Below are 25490 nucleotides of genomic sequence, written 5' to 3' on the forward strand. Positions count from 1 at the left end.
TAATAAACATTCTTAATCTGGGGTGAGGCAATATCTCTTTGTGGTTTTGATTTGCGTTTCTCTGATAATTAGTGATGTTGAGCACTTTTTATTAGTGCATTTTAATTATACAGAATAATGGGGTTTCAGTGTGACATATTCCTACATGCACACAACATACTTTGATCACATGAAATTTTTTCACATATCTGTTGGCCATTTGTATATGTTCTTTTGCAAAATGCCTATTTAGGTCTATTGCCCATTTTTGTTTGAATTATTTTATTTTTTGCTATTGATTTTTGGAGTTCTTTGCATATTCTGGATATTATCCCGTTGTCAGACACATAGTTTGCAAATATTCTTCCCATTCTGTATGTTGTCTCTTCACTCTGAGATTATTTCCTTTGATGAGCAGAAACTTTTTTATTTAATGTAATCCCATTTATCTATTTTTGCTTCTGTTTCCTGTCCTTTAGGAGTCCTATAAAAAAAAAAAAATCCTTGCCCTTTCCATTGTTCTGAAGCATTTCCCCTATGTTTTCTTCTAGTAGTTTCATAATTTTAGCTCTTGCTTATAAGTCTTTAATACATTCTGAATTGAGTTTTGTAACGTTGAGAAGTAGGGGTGTGGTTTTATTCTTTTGCGTGTGATTATCTAGTTTTCCCATGGCCATTTATTGAAAAGAATGTCTTTTTATCTAAAGCTTGTTATTACCACTTTGTTGAAAATCAGTTGACTACAGTTATGTCTGTTGGATTATAGGCTCTCTATTCTTTTCCATCTGTCTATTTCTATGTGTCTGTTTTTATGTGCCAATTCCATGCTGTATCGATGGCCACAGCTTTGTAGTGTATTTTCAAGTCAGGTATTGTAATGCCCTCTTACTTTTTTCTTTTTACTCAAGATGATTTGGATATTATTATTATTATTATTATTTTTCATACACATTTTTATAATGTTTTTCCTAGTTCTGTAAAGAGTGCCATTTTTTTTTTTTTTGACAAGGATTACATTAAATCCATATATTTCTTTGGACATTTTAACAACATTACTTTTGTGTGTGTGCGGTACTGGGGATTTATCCCAGGGCCTTGTGCTTGTGAGGCAAGCACTCTACCAGCTGAGCTGTGTCTCCAGCCCCCAACAACATTGATTTTTTTGAATCATTGAACATAGGATGCCCTTCCGTTTCTTATGCACTTTTCAGTTTCTTTCATTAATGATTTATCATTTTCATTGTAGAGAACTTTCACCTCTGTGGTTAAATTTATTCCTACATATTTCATATTTCTTGTAACCATTGAAAATGGGGTTACTTTTTGATTTCTATTTCAGATGATTCACTATTGGTGCATATCAGTGTTACTGATTTTTGTATGTTGGTTTTATACCCTGTTACTTTGTTGATTTTGATTATTAGTTCTAATAGTTTTTTGCTGGAGTTTTTGAGGTTTTCACATATAATATCATATCATCTGCAGTGACAGTTTGGCTTCCTGTTTTCCAATTTGGATGACCTATTTTTCTTTCTCTTGCCTATTGACTCTGGCTAAGACTTTAGGTTCTATGTTAATAAAAGTGGTGAAAGTGGGCATCCTTGTCTTGTTAGAGCTACTTCTTAAAAATATAAATTTTATAATATTGATCCCTTTCTTCAAAGTCTCAATGTATCCATAACTATCACACAATATAATAAAAAGGTTTTGGCAGAGATCAGTACCCACTACCCCAAGACTCTGTGTCCTCTGCATTTGAAGAAACAGCAGAAGCAGGAGGTTCTTTATAACCTTCTCCTGCTGTTCTCTTCTGAAGCAGACCATAACAGAATTCTTTGACCTTCCTCTACACTAGGTGGAAAAACTCTTGCTCCAGAAGGGTCCTCCCAATACTCAGAGAAAAGAAATGAAGACACAGAGACAGAAAAAATTTGAATGAACACATTTTGCTAAATTCACCCCAGTTCATCACCAGTAAGTCTTACCCTTTTTTCCTCCAAACACACTTTTGCATGAGTGTCTGCAGAATTATGAAGATGCTTGTTTGTTTGGGTCTTCATTTCTAAAGGTTTCAGTGTCCTGTGAAACTTACATTAAATACACTTAAATGCTTTTCTCTTGTTAATCTGTCTTTTGTTATGGAATTGCAGCCATGATCCTCACCATGGGTGAGGAAAAGATAATTCTTTCTCTTTCCTGCAGTTTCCATATGCTGGTGAGTCCTCTGCAAAGACTCTGACATGGAAGTTCCGTGTGGAAGTGCGAGTTCACATAGTTTATTGTGGTAATCTGCCTCCAAAATGGCCTTAGCTCCAGTTCTTGGTTTTTGTGCTCTGTTGCAGTTTCCACCCTAGCTATACAAAGATAAGTCTGTGTGCCCAGTGGAATACAGAAGAGATGATGGCATATCATTTGTGAGACTGAATTACAAAGTACATTGTGACTTCTGCCTAACTCTCTCTATCTGGGATTATTTGCTCTATGGGAAGCCAGTCACTATGCTGTAAGGAAACTCAAGTGTGGCGGGTGAAACCTGGGGCCCAGGGTTACGCCACGTACATCTAAAGATGGCGACTGGCAGAGAGCAAACGGCGTCCTGATTATGCCTGGAGAGAGGCAGGAAGCGTTTACAATTGGCTGTATGATAATCAGTTCAGCTGCCTAGCGCGTGGACACATATACTTTACGTGTATGCTTGAGCGAGTGATCGCTTGGCCTTTAACAGGATTGGATGGACATATCTGATTACAATTGCTTATGCATGAGACTGCTTATATATTGAGGGTGTGTTATCTGAATAAAGGGGAAGCTGCTTCATGAACTTCGGAAGAGTATGTTCTTTTGTCCCACTGGTTGGGCTGAAAGAGCAAGAGCGGCGCGAGCCGCTTGAAGCAACCCAGGCTAAGAAGTGGCGGTTTTCCGTACTGAAGTAGCCTATGCATTGACCCATGTTGCAAAGAACTGAGCTTCTTACCGATAGCCATGTGAGGAGGCCATCTCAGTAGTGCATTCTCCAGCCCCAGTCAAACCTTCAGATAACTTCAGACCCACCTGGGTTCTTGATGGCAACTTTACAAGGGATGCTGACCCAGAGTTACCCAGGTAAGTCACTTTCAAATTTCATACCTACAGTGTTTGTGTTTTTAAGCCACTAAGTTTTGGGGAGAATTTGTTATGCAGCAAGTAACAATGAATATAGCTTTCGATCATACAAAATCAGAGTTAAAAGGGACTCTGGAGTTAAATAAACAGGCACTGATAATTGGGTTCTGCATTTCCCATGAATCATGAGGAGATCTGTGGAGTCTTTCTTTACTTCTGTTCATCAGAGTTGGCACCAACCTTGAGACCTCTTCACTATTCTTGATCCCAAGAGATACTGGGCCTGGTCCAAGCTTGCATGCCTGTTTAGTGATAAGAGCTTCATTTCCTGACCACTAGTCCAATGCTCTTGCCATTGTATTATGCTACTATTTACAAAAGTGACATAATTTTACCTCTTTAATTTATATGAAATACTCACCCACTTGCAGAAGATCAATCATTTGACTTGGTAAGAATTACTCATCTAGAAAGAAGATAGCACATTGCTTAGGAGAGTGGGAGACGGTTTGAGTGCTGATTCTCATAGGCTATTCTGAATGATGGCCCCCAAAGATATCCAGGTTCTAATCCTTGGAACCTGTGAATGTTACCTAATATGACAAAAGGGATGTTGCAAATGTAATTTAGTTAAGGATCTTGAGATGAGAGATTACCCTGAATTATCCAGGTAGGTCCTAAGTGTAATCACAAGTGTCTTTACAAGAGGGAGGCAGAGGGAGATTTGATAAAGAAGAAAAAGAGATGTGATGATACAAAAGGGAGAGGGAATGTGGTGTGATGCCGGGTGGGAGCCAAGGAATGAGGACAGCGTCCATTCTGGCAGTGGTAACGAAACATTCTCTTCCACAGCCTCCGGAAAGTAGCAACCCTACCAACCCCTTGAACTTACCTACCGTGACTGATGTCAGATCTCCGACTCCTGAGTTATATGTAAAAGGTAAAAAACTGTGTTTTTTAAGACACTGAATTTGTTATACTTTATTAAAGCTGTCATACTAATGACACTAATCTTAGCTTTAACCCAGACTAATTCTGATACTTTGTATGGAAGAGATAATTTTAAGACTTCATTTTCTTTTCTATAAAATGGGAATAATAAAACGTCTGTTTCAAAGATTAGTGAGACTGAATAAGATTATGTAAATTACTCAGTATGGGACTTGGCACATGGAAAGTTCTTTGTTGCCTATGGATTTGGTCTAGGCAGGAAGACAGCAACTTTTTTTTTTTTTGCCTTTTGAAAAAATCAGGTAGAGTATAATGTATATTTGGAATATAGAAAGGATAAAAGATTTATTAGTAATTCCACTTCTCTGATTGTCCCTCCTCAAGGGCAGAGACTGTAAGATGGGAAAAAGATAAACAGATGAAATGACTGCAGAATAACCCCTATGAGAGCAGTAAAGAGAATTTTGAAAGGATGTCTTTGCCTATTATTTGCTTTCAGAGAAAGCCACACAGAGAGGTGAAAAGTTACCCTATTTATAAAGATCTCCAGGGAGGGAGTGTCCACAAACTTTCCTGATCATTTCTCTTGGAACATATGAAGCCTGTTCAGTTTCAAAGAAGCCTGCACTGACGGCTGCACATTCTTCTTTATAAGAATATGGAATGTTTCTTTTTGAAAGTTGCTTAATATTCAAAGCTGCCTTAAAAAGTCTATTACAAATGACTTTATGTTAGCTGGTTATGTTTTTAGTACAACTTCAGGACCACTGAATATGTAATGATATAACCTTTTCCTTATCCTTGATTTCAAAATATGCTATTGAAATAAAATTACAATGATCATAGTTACTTGTATTATTTATCCTTCCAACTCTGTTTTCTTTAGTGGGTATATTTTCTACTTTCTACTGAGTTACCATTTGTATTCTGCTGTTTGTAAGTACCTATCGCATTTGTATAGATTAAGCGCTCTGTGGTTTCTGTTATGAGCCCTGCTGGGTAGGAACAACATCTACATAATTCCCTTGTGTAGCACTTGGTAGAACAGCTCATGCTTTGTGATTGTTTTATGGTGATAGAGATGATACTAGGAAATGAAACCAAAGGGACCTTTTGAAAATAGGATTTGGTTCTATTGGGCCTTTACTGGATATTTTTCTATTTACAGAGTACCAAAAAAAAAAAAAAAAAAAATAGACTATTTTTTAACTATTGTAACTATTGTAACATTATGACAAATAACAGTCAAGGTGGTGATTTTCAAAAGTCCTGTTGATCAGAGATGATTTGTGGAAGGAAGTAAAGGAATCTGGCTCATTGACTTGACTTTGAGTTCCAGAACTAGAAAGATGAAGTTCCTTGTACAGGAAGAAAGTCAGTCTGAAGGCAGGTGATTGAGATGTCATGCTCTCTAATGCAGACTCACCCACCTAAATTGGTCAGAGGCAGACATCTAATTACAGTGACCTTGGTTGGCCAATAAAGATTGACAGTTGAGGTGGAGCTCGCCTCCTACGTAGCTATAGGAGCTCATACCTCACTGGTGTCATCCAATAATGGCAGTTTAACAGCAGCCTTAGTATGTCTTGTTGACTATTTTAAAGTCTCTGCTACAAAGCATAAGCTAGGCAAAAAAATCACTTGCCCTCATCCATATGCCCCAGTTTCCTTAGAGTGTGAGAATGGAAACAGGCATCTTTAGAAGGTGTTGGTTTACCTCTCTCCAGATAAGAAGCTCATGCTAATCTTATAATTTTTTGTGGAGGAAATTAAAATTTAATGCATGACCTGAAATGCTCCCAGGTTATTGAATTCAGTCTCAAATTCTAGGAGAGAATATAAAATTTTCATTTATCCCCACTCCCCACTGTGATCATTGCTTTACCAAAATTGTGTAGATTTGATGCATTCGACTTGCACAAGATCAATAGTGCTTTCCTATTCGCACAGTCCTGCTTATAACAGAAGGGCAGTATCTGTGGTTTGCATATGCAAAGTGCTCCAGGCTCCTTTTTCCCTTTTCTCAGAGACACCGGGAATGTGCCTTTGCAATGTTTTGCCACATCCTTAAATCATGATTAATTTAAATCCCTTTCTCTCCTTGCTTAGACCTGACACAAGCAACTGCTTTTCTGTCACATTGATTTTTCTGTCCTTGTGGATTCATAGCCAGGGTTGAGTCCTCCTAACAGGGTGAGTTCTTTGACAAGGAAGTTTTGCAACCTAATTTACAGCTGGAGTCAAGTTTGTCAGTGAGTGCCAGAGGGCAACTGTCGCAACTGGCTTGTTAAGTATGCATTTAATAGTGTTTATCCAAGCGAGTTTGTGATTTCTTCACTCTCTCCAACAAATATGCTATTTGTAATACCTATCTACTCTCATCTAGGTGTTTGAAAAATATCTGTAACGTGTGTGGGCTAGAATGCATTTGTTTTTCTCTAGGTATAGTCATTTAGCAAGGGCAGTCTTTGAGGAACTACCCAAAACTGCCTGCCAACTTTCCAAATTGTCACTCTTTGCAGTGACCGTGCCTTAATCCTGGAGGAAAACAAGGTAATCTTTTCAAATAAACATTCTCAAGGATGTTTAGGAGAGACCCAGTTGCTAGCATGCAGACCCCTTCCAGTGCTTGAGAATAGTTATTATCCTGAGGAAGAAACCACTACATGAAGAGGGAAGGTTGGTGTTTGGTATTTTCAGATGATAAAAATAATAAGCAAGATTACAAGCAAAGATTTGTATTTGTATCCTGTGCATATTTAAAAAGTCACTTGAGATATTGTTTCTCTCAGCGTATTCAGTGGAAAATAAGACACAGAGGGGCTAAAAACTTGTGATAGATAAGTGAGGGACCTGGCCATATAGATGATCTTCTGTTTACCTTCCAATAAGCCCAGAGTAAATTGAAAACATCCAGTAGGAAATGCACTGTATACCTTGACCTACAGAAATGCATAACTTAGCAGCTCACTGTTCTGTAGAGTACCAGCCACTTCCCCTCCTGATGCCATGGCTGACTGGAAACTGAGCTCACTGCTGCTGCTGCCCAGTGTCCCAGATCACAGCTCTTGAGAAGATCCAAACTCAAAATTTCAAATATGGTTTCTACTGCATGTGTCTCATTTCAGTACCATCATAAAGATGAAAACCATAAGTCAAACTATGGTAAAGTAGGAATCACCTGTGTTCCAACCTCAGCCTTGGCCACTCCAGTGAGAGAATATGAAGTGAAGAAACACTTGACCTTTAAATAAAAAACAAATGGCACTGGCCACATAGAAACCATTAATGCACTATCCCTATTCTCAAGGAATTTGACATGAATGGAAAGAGAAAATGTAGAGTATGGACTGAAAAAATAAAACATTACTTTACTAATGTAATTAATTTAAATCAAAACTGACCATGTATGCTGGAACATCTATTCTCATTTTGTGTTAGCATTAATTTTTGTAACCTCCTCCTCTTTGGTCTGTGGGTTTGGGGGGATAAATTATTTGTTTATTTGTTTATTATTTATTTTAAATTTCACAAAGCCCTAGGACTTAGTACTGGTCCTGGCCCACAGGAGGTCTCTGACTCATGCACACATGTGGGGGACATTCTCCCTGCTTAGCATTCAATCCTTGCTCTTATGCCCAATCTCTGTTGCTACAGTTTGGAAATAACCCTGTCCCCGGTGGTACACATGTAAATTGGGGTGACCAACCTAGGACTGAGAGATCGGCTACAACATGGGATTTTGCCATGCTAAAGCCAGTTCAGTCCTGAGAAAACCAGGCCAATTTTCCCCCCATGTAATACTCACCTATCCAGTCGCTCGCTACATTTCCAGTTCATCTTCCACTATATTTTGTCCAGTCACTATAGTTGGTTTAAACATGGACTATATAAACCGGTCTGCCAGTCATGGGATTTTGTGGAACCACTGGGGTAAATAACCTTACTTTGGCAATGGTTATTGTCTAGAGTTTTCGTTAATCTTCTTTATATCAAGAGGGAAGAGGCTTATTGAATATATCACCTCCTTTGGAGGAAATCACAGCAAAGGAGAAATTGTTTTTTTTTTTTTATGATAGATAATATTTTTAATTAGACCCTCAGTTTTGTGGAGTATCCATTAGGGCACTGGTAATTGTTTTTTTTTATTTTTATTTTTTATTTAAATAAATGGGATACATGTTGTTTCTCTATTTGTATATGGAGTCAAGGCATACCATTTGTGTAATCATAAATTTACATAGGGCAATGTTGTTTGATTCATTCTGTTATTTTTTCCCTTCTCCCCCACCCCTCTTTTCCCTCTATTCAGTCCTTCCTTCCTCCATTCTTACCACCCTCCTTATCCCTAACCCTAAACCTAACCCTAACCCTAACGCTAACCCCTCATACCCCCCCTTGTATGTCCTCATCCTCTTATCAGTGAGATCATTCGTCCTTTAGTTTTTTGAGATTGGCTTATCTCACTTAGCATGATATCCTCCAATTTCATCCATTTGCCTGCAAATGCCATAATTTTATCATTCTTCATGGCGGAGTAATATTCCATTGTATATATATGCCACAGTTTCTTTATCCATTCATCAACTGAAGGGCATCTAGGTTGGTTCCACAATCTGGCTATGGTGAATTGAGCAGCTATGAACATTGATGTGGCTGTATCTCTGTAGTATGCTGATTTTAAGTCCTTTGGGTATAGGCCAAGGAGTGGGATAGCTGGGTCAAACGGTGGTTCCATTCCAAGCTTTCTGAGGAATCTCCATACTGCTTTCCAGAGTGGCTGCACTAATTTGCAACCCCACCAGCAATGTATGAGTGTACCTTTTTCCCCACATCCTCTCCAACACCTATTGTTGCTTGTGTTCTTGATAATCGCCATTCTAATTGGGGTGAGATGAAATCTTAGGGTAGTTTTGATTTGCATTTCTCTTATTACTATAGATGTTGAACATTTTTTCATATATCTGTTGATTGCTTGTACATCTTCTTCTGTGAAGTGTCTGTTCATTTCCTTAGCCCATTTGTTGATTAGATTATTTGTATTCTTGGTGTAGAGTTTTTTGAGTTCTTTATAGATTCTGGAAATTAGTGCTGTATCTGAAGTATGAGTGGCAAACATATTTTCCCACTCTGTAGGCTCTCTCTTCACATTACTGATAGTTTCCTTTGCTGAGAGAAAGCTTTTTAGTTTGAATCTATCCCAGTTGTTGATTCTTGCTTTATTTCTTGGTCTGTGGGAGTCCTGTTAAGGAAGTCTGATCCTAAGCCAACAAGTTGAAGTTTTATAGAAGTTTATCTTATAGAAGTTTTTCTTCTATAAGATGCAGGGTCTCTGGTCTGACTCCAAGGTCCTTGATCCATTTTGAGTTGAGTTTTGTGCAGGGTGAGAGATAGGGGTTTAATTTCATTCTGTTGCATATGGTTTTCCAGTTTTCCCAGCACCATTTGTTGAAGAGGCTGTCTTTTCTCCATTGCATATTTTTGGTTCCTTTGTCTAGTATGAGAAAATTGTATTCATTTGGGTTTGTGTCCATGTCCTCTATTCTGTACCATTGATCTACCTGTCTATTTTGCTACCAATAATATGCCGTTTTTGTTACTATTGCTTTGTAATAGAGTTGAAGATCTGGTATTGCGATACCCCCTGCTTCGCTCTTTCTACTGAGGATTGCTTTAGCTATTCTGGGTTTCTTATTCTTCCAGATGAATTTCATAATTGCTTTCTCTATTTCTTTAAGGTACACCATTGGGATTTTAATTGGAATTGCATTGAATCTGTATAGCACTTTAGATAGTATGGCCATTTTGACAATATTAATTCTGCCTATCCAAGAACATGGGAGATCTTTCCATCTTCTAAGGTTTTCTTTAATTTCTTTCTTTAGTGTTCTGTAGTTATCATTGTAGAGGTCTTTCACCTCTTTTGTGAGATTGATTCCCAAGTATTTTATTTTTTTCGATGCTATTGTGAATGGGGTAGTTTTCCTAATTATTTTTTCCAAAGATTCATCACTTATGTATAAAAATGCATTGGATTTATGAGCATTGATCAAAAATTGGGGTAGTGGGAACATTCCTTAACATTGTAAAGGCCATCTACGCTAAGCCCATGGCCAATATCATTCTAAATGGTGAAAAACTGAAAGCATTCCCCCTAAAAACTGGAACAAGGCAGGGATGCCCTCTTTCACCACTTCTATTCAACATCGTTCTTGAGACTCTAGCCAGAGCAATTAGACAAACCAAAGAAATTAAAGGGATACGAATTGGAAAAGAAGAACTCAAACTATCCCTGTTCACTGATGACATGATTATATATTTAGAGGAACCTGGAAATTCCACCAGAAATTGGGTTTTGATAAGTTTATTTATTTATTTTCTGAGTCCTGGATCAATCCTGCCTAAATCTACACTATTGTTGTACTTCTCAGTGAGTCAATAAATTTTTTACACCTATTTCTACTTTCTTTGTTTTTGTTAAACTATTTGGGTTGAACTTCTGTTGTGTGAAACCAGAACAGTCTTCACTTATAAATAAAGCAAGGGAAAGGAATGAATGCAAATAGTCTAGTTGCAATTCTTTAGACGCATAAGAATTATAACCAAGGTTTTCCATTTTCTTTTCTTTTCTGTAATCTCCTTGAGCTTCTCTGGTGTGTGTGTGTGTGTGTGTGTGTGTGTGTGTGTGTGTGTGTTCTCTAATGCAACCTGGGAACTGTAGGTATTTTTGTGAGGTAGGAGACTGAAGGGGTAAAATTGGTCACATACTGGCAATAACCTAGGAATTTGTGTTTTTTTTTTTTTTTTTTTTTTTTTTTTTTTAAAGCAGGAAGCAATGAAGTCATGTTGTCCTTCCTCTGCTATCTTTTCCTCCATTGCTCTCAGACTTTTGTGCTTTGTCATGCTATATTTTGCTCCATTGTAATGACTCTGAAAATATATCATAAGCCTCAAGTTTAGAAACCTAAAACCTACACAGTTCATAAGATTCCAATCAGTATGCTGGGACTCTTGACAGCTCATAGAGTTGCAAAGTCAGGTATCTGAAACCTCATTCATCTGTTTGTCTTTACTTAACCAATGGGTTCTAAAATGTAATCATTCACACGTGAAAGTATTCTAACACTTTTGGACAGTATCAGAAGAGTGAGTAAGAATCCAATAGATAAATATTATTAAGTTACTAATAGGCAACTTGACATAGTTAAGTGCCCTATGTGAAGCACTTAACACATATTAAAAGTTATTTAGACTTCCCAGCAGTCTTATAAGGCTAGTGTTATTATCCTTGTTGTTCTAAAATAGAAAAAAATGAAATGATTACATTTTCTTTATTCACTATTGGTTTAAGAAGATTAATTTTAAACCATTATGTTCTCATAAATTAACCTCTAGTGGAGAAAATAGCTTACAGACATGTTTCTAATACCATGTGTGGGTACATAAAGAAACGCAATGACGGGGGAGAAGAAGAGCATGGGCAGCTGAAGCAGGTGTGGGGTTGGGTCACTCACATCAGAGACTCTCCAGAAGCGGTGAGGCCTGAGCTGAACCTGACGACTAAAATTTATATGCTCCATTGCAAAATTCTTTATCCTTTTCAAGAGAAACTTCCACTAATTTGCAATGAGAAATTTCAGTTTGTTTTTCTGCGTAAGTGACAGAACTCTGATTTGTGAAGCAATGGAGTTGGATTCTTAACTCTGATTCACTACTAATAGCTACTCTACAAAGTTTCTTAAATATTTGTGACTGAAAGAGTCCTCATGTGCAAACCCAGGCAGGTCAACCCATTCATTCATAATAGATTTCTTTCCAAATCTAAAGTCCCTAGAAAGACTTAAGGTGGAGCCTTCCATTTCTACCTGTACTGTCCTTCTACTAAGTCATCACCCACGTACCACAGTTCACATCAGGCATTACAGCTGGGTGTGAAGGGAACTCAGCTTATAAGGCAAAATTTTCATCTCATTTCATTACTACCAATAGCAAAAAAAAAAAAAAAAAAAAAAAAAATCACCATTTTATAGCCTCAGGGTATCTTCACTCCGTTTCTTGTAGGACAGATGCTAAAGATTTACCAAATCAGGTTAATGACATTCATGAGACAGTTTCCCCAAAATTCTCCATCTAAACATTATTAGATTCATAATAGAAATGAGATTCATCAGTATTTGATATCCATGAACGCTCCCTATACAAAAGCAAAACAAAATAAAACAACAATAAAAACTCCCACACTTTTATATGAATATACTTTGGAAGTAAACCAAATTCTTAAATCTTAGAATCTGGCTTTTCCAAAAATCAACTCGTTGTGTGTAATTTTGCTGTGTCTGGGAATTCATTTATACATATGTAGAATTAGGAAGTCAGATCAAGAGCTAAGAGAGAGAGGGTGGTAGAGAACACTTTCTGTTGAATTGTGGTCAATGGAGTTTAGCATAGGTCCCAGCTTGAAGACAGAAACAATTTTTGAGATTATATGAAAAAAAGAGAATGGAAATGGGTAACTGGTTTATTGACCTATTGGAGTACATGGCCTCTCATATTAGATTTTTTTGGGGGATATCAAAAACTTTCTGCCCTCTAACATGCCAGGTCTGCACAACAGAAGCAGGGCCACGTCTGATCTCACTGAAGATCATGCTGTTTCGATTATTTATCTGGAGTCTTGGAGTCTTAGATAGCAAAAGAGTCTGAGTTTTGTTCTGCCAGTCCCTGCTCCTTCTGCCCACTGTACAACATCTTATCCTGGCCCATTCCTTCAGACACTTGGCAAAAGAGGACAAAAAAACCTTTCTTGGTCTTTTATTTCTTATTAGATGCAAACTGCAGACTTCTCAGTTGTAAAGCCCTGAGCTTCACAGTGAGAGTCACAGAGGAATAAAACATTCAACTATTATTTTGAGAAAATCACTGTGTTCACCTACTTCCTGCCTCCTAACTCAGTCCTGAGGACAAGTTGCAGAAGGGGTTTCCTTCTCCTAGAAGCTTCTGCTGTGAAGAATTATGAAAGCTGAGGAAACTAAAATCCAGTACCTTCAAACCTCATCTCCTTATCTAGATTTCCTTTCTTGCATTTCCCTAAGTGATGCTCATATGCAACCAAACTTCTATTTATCATCCCCTAAAACCAACCTGCCCTTCCCTGCCTGAATGATTTATGGAAGGGCCGCCCTCTACACCTGGCCTCCCTGCTCTGTCCCCATCACCAAAAGAAACACATTCCTTTTATTGCAAAGACCCATTAAAAAATACGTCTTCCTATCCATTGGATAAAATTATGTTATGACTGGGGACGCAGAGGAAATGACATGAGAAACAAGGAACTTTGGATTCTAAAGGATCTCATTTTACACTTGTATTCTGCTGCTCATTAAAAATGTACCACTGGAAGAACTCTGGAACTCTCTGAGTTTCCATTTCCACGTGGGCAAAATGGGGATAATAATACTGCAACAAGAATGTTTTCCCTGATAAGTGAAGAATGATATTTAATGGGAGTGGGGGCGACAGGAAAGAGAGAAGAATGGGGGAACTTTAGAATATGTAAAAGGGAATGAGAGGGAGGGGGTATGAAAAACGGTGGAATGAGACAGATGTCATTACCCTATGTACATGTATGATTACTCCAATGGTATGAATCTACATTGTGTACAATCATAGAAACCATTAGGCTTTTTAATGAGGTACTTTATTTAAGTGTTGTAGCATAGTACCTGGTGCTCAGTGGCTACTCCCCAAATGCTAGTCATCATTCCTTCCAGGAAGCCTCCACTATTAAAAGACATCTTTTGTGGCTGTTTGTAGGCTTATCTTTTGTTAGAATCCAAGCTGCTTAAGAATAGGCACTATGGCTTATTCACATGGGGTTCCCTGCAATCTCATACAGCCCTTTCTACCTAGCAGATGCTCAGGCATATTGGATGCATCAGGGTATTACTGTAAAAATACAAATGACCCTATATTGGTCTGGGAATAGCTGGGCTCAGCAGGGTGAAATGCCTGAGGGGTACAAAGACCAGGCGCTTTTTAAAGCCTTTGCCTTAGCCCAGCACGGTTCTGAAGAACAGAGTGATTGTAGAGAGAAAATGGCAGACTCATGTGCAGGCTCCTGTGATTTAGAACCATAGGGTGACCTCTCCCAGGGTCATCCACAAGATGAATCAGGAAAAAAGAGACCAGAGATGGGGCCAGCTGCGCCCAGATCCTTAGACATTCTAAACAAGGGGGAGAGACTCAGTCTTCACTGATTAATCTCTGATGATTTATTCTTTGGGCATCATTTAAAAGGATCATTTTAAAGTAAATTAATTGAACTCCCATGACCCTTTACCCTACTAATATCATCAAAAGAAACCAGATCTTGAATTTTTAAAAAATGTTGGATTTATTTTCTGTGACTTACAAACCATAAAGAATGTCAGTTTATTTTATTTTTTTGAAATTATAAATACAAGCTCCAGCTTTTTCATCATTAAGATGAAACATCCTGAGTTTGAAACATCCCAGTTTTAGCAAATGAATAGTGTATTAAAGATGTCATAGACATTAAAGGATACATGTATAACCAAAGACTCACAAAAATGACATAATATTGATTATCTTCAAAACAGGAATTTCTCCTTTGCCATACAGATCCTGATAATATTCCTGAGTTTTCTAACATGACTTGGAGACTTGGATTAATTCTAACTAGTGTAAGCCTTTTTATTTTTTTAATGCAGGGGGAGTCTGCTAGTGATTTCTAAAATCAGTTTAAAGGTTGCAATCAAGATTTGTTTTTTGATTAATAGAATAGTATAGAGAAATAAAAAAGAATAGAAAATAGCTAAATGATTATATAGTAAAGATGAATTGTATTTTATGAATATTCCATTTTTGTTTTATGTATGAATATCAAATATATTTACATGTGTGCTGAATTAAACTACACAGTGTATTTTTCATTGTGGTCATATCTCAAAAATTTTGGAATCTGAATTTTTCTGTTTTTATTTATTTATTTTTAATATGGAAGTTTATTGAGTACTCTGACATCCCGGACAGGTGGATGGATGGAAGCTCCCCGCAACACAGACTCATCTGTGATCAAGTTTAAAAGCTATTCTAAGCAAGGAAGTTTTCTTCATCACGATGCTTTATTTTGTTTCTTCTTTTTCTTCTTCAGTTTCAGCAACATATTTCTCAATTTCTTCAGGATTTAGAATCTTGAGAAGCTGATCTCGCCTTATGACAGCAATTTCAATGTTTTTGCCACCTGACTAGACCACTTCCAGAAGGGCCTCGATCAGCAGCTTGATGGTCAGGTCGTCTGTCGCAAGGCTTCTTCAGTGGAGTTCTGTAGAAACTCACACACTGACTTGGCATCCTGGCCAATGACATCGGCCTTCCAGGCATAGAATGTGTCTGGGGGGTCAACCTGATAGAGTCTGGGAGTGCCATCAAAGTCAAAACCCACAATGAGGACAGAGATGCCAAACGGCCTGCGCCCATTACTCTGTGTGTAACGCTGCTTCAGATTGGTGATGTAGTGGGTGATATACTCCACGGTGACAGGGTCCTCCACAGTCACTCTACCAGGCCCTACTGATGACTATCCTTGCACCTGCAGTGAGGCCTGCAAAGGCCATGTAGACATTGTCATCCAAAGCACAGATCTTGCGCACTGTTCTTTCATCTCGTAGTTTGGCCACTGATTTATTTTCCACATCAAGAACAACAATGTTCCTTCCTCCAACATCAGCGACAGTCGAACCCTTCTTGACAGCCTCCTGTGCATACTCCACTTGGAAGAGGTGGCTGTCAGTTGAGAAGACGATGATGGCACGGTTGTAGCTCAGGGCACTGAGTTCTTGCCTCCGCTCAAAAGCCAATTTTTCTGGTTTTATGTTGTTTTGTTTATAAGTAGCCTAGTGTTGAAGATATAGCTCTGGCCAATGAGACATCAAAGGAAGTCTGGTGGGGAAGGTAGAAATAGGGGTAGTGTAAGGAAGAAGATTCTTCACTGTAAAGCATAATGCATAGTGGAGCTACAGTCTCCGTTTTCCCTACTGGATATTGTCTGTACATGCTTCCTGGAACTGTAGTACCATCTTGCAACCATAAAAGCATCTCACCTGAGATCATGTTGAACATAGTAGAGTGGAAAACTGAAAGGAATCTTCGTCCTAGGCTTGATGTTAAGTGTGATGCTAAATGCTTCTGGAACTCTCCTACCTGTAAGTCTTATTATATAAGGTAATAAATCCCCTTAGTTAAGCTATTTGAGGTGGGGTTTTTTCCCCCCTTCACAGTTGCAAGCATCCTACAGAATAAAATAAGCTCATTTTTGGAATAGCATGTAAGTCAACCCTTATGGTTAAGGTCTGGTGGAAAGAAAGCTTAGAAAGGTTCTCTGGGGCGGATAATAAAGGTAATGAATTCCAGGCCCACACTTTGATTCCAAGGTACTATGGACATATAGTTCTGAGTACAGATGCAAGGGCGTATTGTCTGGGCTTGATCTCTGTGTGCCACTTGCTAAGCTAAGTATCTTGAGAAAGTAATCACTTAAAGTGCTATGTTAGACTATTGATCTAGTGTCATAGTCCAGGATGGATTGAAAGGTGGGAGAAATTGAAGTCAGGGAAAACAGAAGACTGTTTTGACAATCTAGTAATGAATAATGAGTATTTATATCCTGGAGGTGATAAAGGAAGCATATGAAGAGGGAAGCCTGAAGGAGATACTAGGAAGGTAGGCTTGCTGATGAACTGGATATGGGAGATGGAGCTGGGAAAGAAATCAGATCTAATGGTATGATTTCAAAGATGGAACTCTGGATTGGATAGGCTGTGATATGTGTGGTTAGAGTCAGAATAGGGCATAGATGGGGGAGATATCTTCTCTGATCCCTCTAGGGATGGCACTGTATTTACATGTAATTTCTAATGCAGTCCCCACTTTATGGATGGCAAGCTAAAATTCAGAGAAATTAAAGGACTTCTGATAAGTGATGTAGTAAGGGAGAAAATCAACATTCCATACAAATTATTTTTTAATTCAAAATTCTCCTTTATCCTATGTTGCCTCTTGAAGGTTACACATAATCAGGATAAGAAGCATGGAAACTGGGAAGAGGTGGCAGGTTTTAGGGAGAAGATGGGGCCAATTGCAGCTACCTAACACAAATGGGAAACAAAAGAGGGATGGTGTACTGGGCTTAAGGACAGGTGCTTTTAGAACAATACAATTTCTTTTTTTAAATGAAGAAATATGGAGGAAGAAATCAGAGGCATATATTAAAAGAGAGAGTATGGCATATGAAGAAGGGCTGGGAGGAAAATCAAGATAAGAGAGGCATAGTAAAATCCAAGAGCAGAGTACCCAGCAAGAATGAGAGTTCACAGAGTCACCACTTGGGAGATTAAGGGAGGGAGATGCTGAAAAGGGCACCACATGCAATAAAAAGTGGCTTTTTTTGGTGCCTTTCAACCAGGAAATTCCTTAAGCTTGGCAAACACAAATGCAAGACTATAGGATATAAGGGTGAGTGAGGGAAATTGAACCAGTGATGTCTGGAAACCTTGTCAATTCATGAAAATTCACCATGAAAAGCATAGATGGACAAGAAAGAACAGATCTTTTCTTGTCTGAAGTGGAAAGAAAGGAAGATAATTTGAAGATGCTTTAGAAAGGAGAACAAGAAGAGAAGGAGCAGAAATGTAGGAAAAGAAGAAAAGAGTGAGTCAGGGAAGAGGGAGAGACAGTCCTCAGGTGAGCTCTGCAGAAGCTCGGGAAGGGTTGGTCACTATGAAAAGAAGGGCCATGCCATCCACCCGGGGAAAAAGGACTAGACAGAACTGGACAATGAATATGGAGGACATCTGTGTATAAACTGTGCCGTAATCCTAAGGAGGTGAGTGAAAAGACTGGCGAATGGCATCTAGCCGGTAGGAGAAATTACACGTTGCAACTTTTTGCTAGGACACGTAATGACATCAGGATGAGGGGAGGAGAAAATGGACTTTGGGAGGGACATGGAATATTTCAATCAGTGATGAGGAAGGTAGAACAAGGGTAGTAGCTGAAGAAGCACCAAATGGTATGGGAGTCATTCCTGTGCAGCAAGTTCATACGGGCACTGTTAGGGGGGAGGGCAGAACTCCAGCCATGGCTCTGCTCTGACTAGACGGGAAGTCTTAAGTCTTTTGACCATAAGGACTTAGTTTCCTTTTACCTATATAACAGGACACATTGACTGTGGTTCTTTACAATGTTGATGTGGAAATTCAATAAAATTACCTAAGATGATGGAAGTGATAATGATGATGAGAACATAATGACAATGAGAAACACAGTAATATGAATAGAAGTAGCATCTAGTACTATCAATCTGCTTCTATTACAACACCTGTTGCCATGGCTCACTCTGTGGCAGGTCGGAGGCTGTTCTACTCTTTTGCTTATAGTAATTTATTTAATATCCCCATCAGTTCTATAGAAGAATCTCAAAAGTGAATTTAATTGCCAAAGTTTAAAAACTAGTATGTGTCCAAGGCAGGATTTGGTCTAAAAAGTCTGGCTCCAGATAAAGAATTTCGCAAATATAAAGTCTTATATCTTGCAAAGTAATTATTACAAGAGAAATAAGATTTGTATGAATAATTCAACAGAGGACATATTTTGAATTCAGTTTTTGATTACTTGAAGTATCTTTTTTTCTAATCCCACTAGGTTCTTAATGACATAGCATTTCCATAGTTTTGGCTTTTTTTTTTTTTTTTCCTCCACTGAGGAAACAGGGCCGTCCATCTTCATGAAGTTTTATCAGGAAGATAAACCTCTGGTGTTGTTTCTTGGTATTTATTTCTGTGAGCAGCACATGGGAAGGACATGTCTCTTCTGATGGATTGCTGCTAACAATCAGGGATGGCAGCTGCTGCTTCAGGCTTCCTGGCTGACCCTGAGCCAATTGGCGGATCAGAAAAAAGATGATTAAATGGAAAGGAATATAGCTATTTAAAAGCTAGAGGAACTTCTGCACCGCAGCATAGAAATGTAAGATCAGAATTTTAAAGGTGTCACTTTAACGACTTCTACCTCAGGTAGTTGTGCTAAATTCTAAGCAAATTTCATCGAGTAGGTAAAACTTTTCAGTAAGAGCTGAACGGCACCAACCTGGGTTTCCAGACTGTTCATCAAAGACTTATTGGGCTGTTCACAATAGCCCACAGTGCCTGGTAGGAAACCGTTGCTTTCAATAGTGCAACAGCTTGCAGAAGCTTATTTGTAATATCTTCAAACTCAATTGGTTGTGGTTTGCTATAGCTACATGGGAATTTGATCAAAAGAAAGGTTAAGGACATTAAGTCAGGGTGACATTCTCTGCTAGCATCATGAAGATGGTAACCCAAACAGGGCTTAATCACCACATTGTATCCACCTCCCCAGGGGGTAGTCGCTGGGGCCTCAGCTGCAGGGACACAAGGTGAAGTTGGAACTAGTCATGATGGAGTCAACAAATGATAAACTTTCGGTGCGGTGCTTTGTAGCTCCTGTCAGTTGTTAGAAGATGATCTTTTCATTTTCTTCACATCCTATCATACTCTGCCATCATCCTGGATCAATCCTGTAGAAGAACAATGGTGTTTTGAGACTGAAAAAGTATGCTCTCTCTTTTTAAACTTGTCCTTATGTTTTCAAGAGAAGCTTTGGTAAGAGAAAAGAAGTTATTGATTCAAAGCCATGAAACTAGAAGGTAAGCAATAAAAACTGTGGAATCCTCGCCTCAAGGCCAGCGATGTCAACATCCGCACATGAAGTGCCCCAGGGCTGGGTCAGCTCACTCATGCTGTGTCTTCAGTAAGAGAACAAATCAGGCCCAATTGAAAGAAAGTCAGCTGCCTGCTCAGGGGGCCTCCCAGCCCTGAAAACACAGCCCAGATTTTAAACATGGTCCTGCTGTTTCTGGAGGGCTTTCAGTTTGCTTTTAAAATATGTTTGCTTGAAATCTATTCGTCACACTTTTCATTTAGAATCTACTCCACATTTTTGTCAAAAAATGATATGTTATATCAGACTTAAAAAAAAAAGATATTTCATGTCAGACTGTAAACATACCAAGGACCCAGTTTGCTCAGATCTTACTCAGAAAGCATGGGAATTCGTGGGCTTGCTCTTTCTACCATCTCATGGGCTGTGCTGACTTGCTTGACAAAAATCACATTTTAATGAAATTAACAGTGCCTTAAGTATTTTTCAAATAACATTTTCACTAATTTTGGAATAAGCATCATAGTGAAAGAAGTTTAAGATGTATTCCACTGATATCAATTATTTGAGCATCATTTTTTAATTTGTTCTAAATAGTTATACACCGTGGTAGAATGCATTTTGACACATTATACATAAATGGAGTGTAACTTCTCATTCTTCTGGTTATACATGATGTAGAATTATACCTGTCGAGTAATCATATATGTATGTAGGGTCATAATGACCAATTCATTCTATTATCTTTCCTAGCCCCACACCCCTCTCCTCCCTTAACTCCCCTCTGTTTAATCCAAAGTACCTCTATTCTTCCCTAGCCAACTCCCCATTATAAATTAGTATCTGCTTATCAGAGAAAATATTTGGCCTTTGGTTCTTTGGGTTTGGCTTATTTTGTTTAGCATGATATTCTCCAGCTCCATCCATTTATGGGCAAATGTCATAATTTCATTCTTCTTTAAGACTGAGTAATATTCCATTGTGTACATATACCACAGTTTCTTTATCCATTCATTTGCTGAAGTTCACTTAGGTTGGTTTCATAGTTTAGCTATTGTGAATTGAGCTGCTATAAACATTGATGTGGCTGCATCACTGTAATATGCTGATTTTCTTCACAATTTACTCTATCAGCAAACTACCCTACTGCTTTTTATATTATTTTAAAGGACAATTTTTATTAAAAATTGAATTTTTAATTAACCTGACCCTAAGCAGCACTCACCATCCCAAGCTCAGGTCTAATGTAATGTGATGTGTGTGTGTGTGTACAGTGTGTGTATATGTGTGTGCATGTGTGTGGGCTGAGTATCCATTATCTGAAATGCTTGGAATTTGGATTTTTTTTTCAGATTTTGAAATATTTGCATATACATAATGATCAAGGGGAGTGGTCCCAAGTCTAAACATGATAATAATTTGAAGACTAATAATAATAACTTGAAGACTATTTTATACAATGTTTCTAGTGTACCTGTGTTTTAACTGAAATTGTTTATATGAGGTTAGGTGTAGAATTTTTTATATGCATTATGTGAGTGCTCAAACAATTTCAGATTTTTGATCATTTCAGATTTCAGATTTTTAAATTAGGGATGCTCAACTTGTATGTGCATTTGTGCAAAGTCATGCACTATAAAACATTTCATTCAATAACAGGTCAAATATATGATAGTGGCCCTTTAAAGAAGATAATGCGACTGTAAATGTCCTGTCTCCTACAAATGCTGAAGTTGTCAAAATGTCATAATGTAACATAATACTGCTGTGTTTATGGTGATGCTCATGGAAACACCTATTTATGTTCAGATACATTGATATTCACCATTGTTTTATATTGTCTACAATGTTTACTGTAGTAGCATGCTCTGCAAATTTGAAACTTAGAAGCAGGAGGTCATGCTATAACACCTACCTGTGTGGTAGACTGTGTTGCTTAGGTTTGTGTAAGTACATTCTATGAAGTTTGAATAAGGACAAAATCACCTAACAATGCACTTCTCAGAATGCGTCCTCATTGTTGTGTCACTTAGGACTATAATGTTTGCACACATATATGCACACAAGTTGTATTTTTACAAATACATAGTATGCTAAGGTGAAACCATCACAACAGAAAGCATATTCTTGTAGCTGAGAATCTTGTAAAATCATCCTCTATGTGTGAAGTATATTATTTCACTTGGAAAACTCCTGTCTGTGTGATAAATTCTTCTGTTATATTTCTAAAAGATACCTTGAGATTTATACTCTTATCTTCTATTCTTTATGTGTGTGTGTGTGTGTGTGTGTGTGTGTGTGTGTGTGATTTTTTTTATTGGTGCATTATAATTATTCATAGTAGTAGGAACCTGCCAAGTGCTACTACTAAACACCATGTGGTGGCTTGTGAATATTTCTCACTGCATGAAACTGAAGTCTCAAGTTAGTCACTAAAATGGTTTCTTCCCCATGAATAATTCTACGGATCAGTTTCCCATCTCCTCCTAGCACAGTAGGAACACAGGGTTTGGAGTTGAACTGGGTTTGAACCCTGGCATTAGTTACCCTTTGGTTATCTCTATGATCTTCTACAGTTACCCAACCTCCCAGCCTCAGTTTCCTCACCTGCAAGTCTGGAAACACTAATGATGTGCTTAGAGTGGTGACTAGCATTAAAAGAAATCTTAAGTTAATGCTTTCTATTAGAATCAAATTAGAAGTAGTCTCCAGGAATTCATTAGGAAGGATTAGTAGGGGATGAGATGAGTGGGGAGAGTTTCTTCTTTCATAAAAATAAGGGCAATACCGAATCAGAAATATGTGAATGTGTTTGAAGTAAACATGAGATAATACCTCGGGCTTCCCTGAATCTTGTACCTGGTATAAACATTTTTAAAAGTGGTCACTATATTTTCATAGATGTTAGCTAGTTTTATGTATGGAATCTACCTGGAATATCGTGTATTGTCATGCTTCTGAACCTGACTTATAATGTTCGCCGAAATTAACATCCATTTGCCCCCTCTAGACTCTGCCAGCAGACAAGCCAAAACCGTTGAAGAGCCTAAATATCTGCTTCTCACTCTGTCACCATGTCCTGTATACCAGACCTGAATAGATTGGCTTGATGTGGCTCTAGTCCTAAAAGGAACCCTTTAAAATTTCCAGACATGTGTTCTAGTAGCATGAAATTAGAAATAAACAAATTTATATCATGTGTTTGGTCTTTTTACTTATGCCTTAATATTTGTACTTTTACCAATATTTTATTAGTAGTAGTATTAGCTCCCAGTGAAGATACAGGCTGAACATGGTTCTCAGTGTCCTCTTGATCTTTAAAATTTTTTAATCAAATTAAGGCACTTCCCTGCATAAAAAAATTTTATTGAATTTCCATGACGCTGAGTAAAAGCAAATTCTCTCCATGGCCTCTAAGGACCTGCATGGTTTGGACTTGGCTTCCTTGGAGGGCACTGTCCTGATTCTCTGTTCTCTACCCAATAGGCCTCCTTCTGTTTTTGCAGGTCCTGCCACTCAGGCTTTTCCCATATGCAGATTCCCAGTCTGTGTGGTGTTTTTTTTTTTTTTTTTTTGGTCCAGATGACTTCTTTTTACTTAAATGCCACGTTACCCCCACACCTTCCCCATCAACCTATACATCTGATCTTTTTCGGTCCTCCACAAGCTCCACCCTCATTTTCTGTGTCTTGGCAACTACTTTCTTCCCTTGATAATATTTGCAGTTTAGTCTCCTAACTGTAGTCATCTCTGCTTAATTATGAGCTCTCTGAGGTCAGGGGCCACAAACCTGTGATGTTACTAGCACTTAGCAGAATATGTGACACATGGTAGTTATTTAACTGCTACTTATTGAACAGATCCATGATCTTAGGACGGAAACAATGATAAACGTGCCATGTATTTGACATCTTTGGTATAGGGAAACAGAAAGAGACAAAAGAGAAGAGATGGGTCAAATCCAGATGTAGAGGCCTTAACAGTATTCTGTAATAGGTCACCATCCGTGCAGTGTTCGTGAGCTGGCAACTAATGACATTTGCCCTGTAGTTTAGAAAGATCGATCTGACAAAAAATATCAAAGACCTTACTGTAGCAGAAAAGTAGCCTCAGGGAGACCAGTAACAGTGTTAGGTAGAAAGGAATAAAAGTAGAGAAGTGCCTTGGATAAGGAGTGGTGTTGACTAAAACTCAGCCTGCTACAGCAGGAAGAGGTTTTGCCTTCCTTCAAAATGTGTGTTTTGAGAAGGTCATTAGGGAAAACAGAATAAAACGCATTTCCCATCTCAACTCTGCATCCTGAGGAGCCTCTATTCAAAGACACATCTGGACACAAGAGATCATTTCCCTGCTTTTGTTCTATGGAGGGTCTTCTGGTCATGTCTGGAATAAGAAAGTTGAAAACTTGTTTTATTAGTTTGTTTTCAGATCCTTTAATATTTTCCAACACGGAACCACATTAATTGACTTGTCTGTATTTCTGGAATCTTCTTTTAATGGAGCATAATGGCAGGAGGAGAGCCAAACTTCATTTCTTTGGAAAGGACATCAGTGTTGGTGGAACATAAGATTTTGAGTAAAAACACATAGACTTGAATTTCAACTCAGCCTCAGACAGGCTGGATAAAATTGGCGCAGTCATTTAACCACTGCTTTTTGATCCAATAAATGGAAATGAATTAAATCTTAACTCCCAGTAAATACAGTTAAATTTTGAACTGTTTTACAAATCTGAGTTATTAAGAATCACAGATCCTGTGCATCTTCATCTTGCCCAACATGCTACATAGCAACATTTTTTTTTTCTGTGTGGAAGAGTTACTTTTCTTTTTTCTTTTTTTTTTTTTTTTAATTGTAAACAAATGGGATACATGTTGTCTCTCTATTTGTACATGGAGTCAAGGCATACCATTTGTGTAATCATAAATTTACATAGGGTAATGTTGTTTGATTCATTCTGTTATTTTTTCCCTTCTCCCCCACCCCTCCCACCCCTCTTTTCCCTCTATACAGTCCTTCCTTCCTCCATTCTTACCACCCTCCTTATCCCTAACCCTAAACCTAACCCTAACCCCTCCCACCCCCCATTATGTGTCATCATCCACTTATTAGCGATATCATTCGTCCTTTGGTTTTTTGAGATTGGCTTATCTCACTTAGCATGATATTCTTCAATTTCATCCATTTGCCTGCAAATGCCATAATTTTATCATTCTTTACGGGTGAGTAATATTCCATTATATATATATATTAATATATATATTATATATATATATATATATATATATATATATATATATCACAGTTTCTTTATCCATTCATCAACTGAAGGACATCTAGGTTGGTTCCACAGTCTGGCTATTGTGAATTGAGCAGCTATGAACATTGATGTGGCTGTATCTCTGTAGTATGCTGATTTTAAGTCCTTTAGGTATAGGCCAAGGAGTGGGATAGCTGGGTCAAACGGTGGTTCCATTCCAAGTTTTCTAAGGAATCTCCACACTGCTTTCCAGAGTGGCTGCACTAATTTGCAACCCCACCAGCAATGTATGAGTGTACCTTTCTCCCCACATCCTCGCCAACACCTGTTGTTGCTTGTATTCTTGATAATCGCCATTCTAATTGGGGTGAGATGGAATCTTAGGGTGATTTTGATTTGCATTTCTCTTATTACTAGAGAGGTTGAACATTTTTCCATA

At 38.1% G+C, this 25490-nt stretch overlaps 1 pseudogene across 1 annotated transcript in view; it reads right to left on the bottom strand.

Moving 5' to 3' along the window:
- Window positions 1-15176: 15176 nt before the first annotated feature.
- LOC306666906 (proteasome subunit alpha type-7-like) overlaps window positions 15177-25490 on the bottom strand; it is a 58173-nt pseudogene continuing 47859 nt past the window's right edge. Inside the window, exon 4 of the transcript in view lies at window positions 15177-15947. The product of the transcript in view is annotated as a proteasome subunit alpha type-7-like (transcript). The remainder of the gene's footprint in view (window positions 15948-25490) is intronic.

The sequence above is a fragment of the Sciurus vulgaris genome (genome assembly GCF_902686455.1).
Source record: "Sciurus vulgaris genome assembly, chromosome: 7".
In the NCBI taxonomy this organism is placed as follows: Eukaryota; Metazoa; Chordata; class Mammalia; order Rodentia; family Sciuridae; genus Sciurus; species Sciurus vulgaris.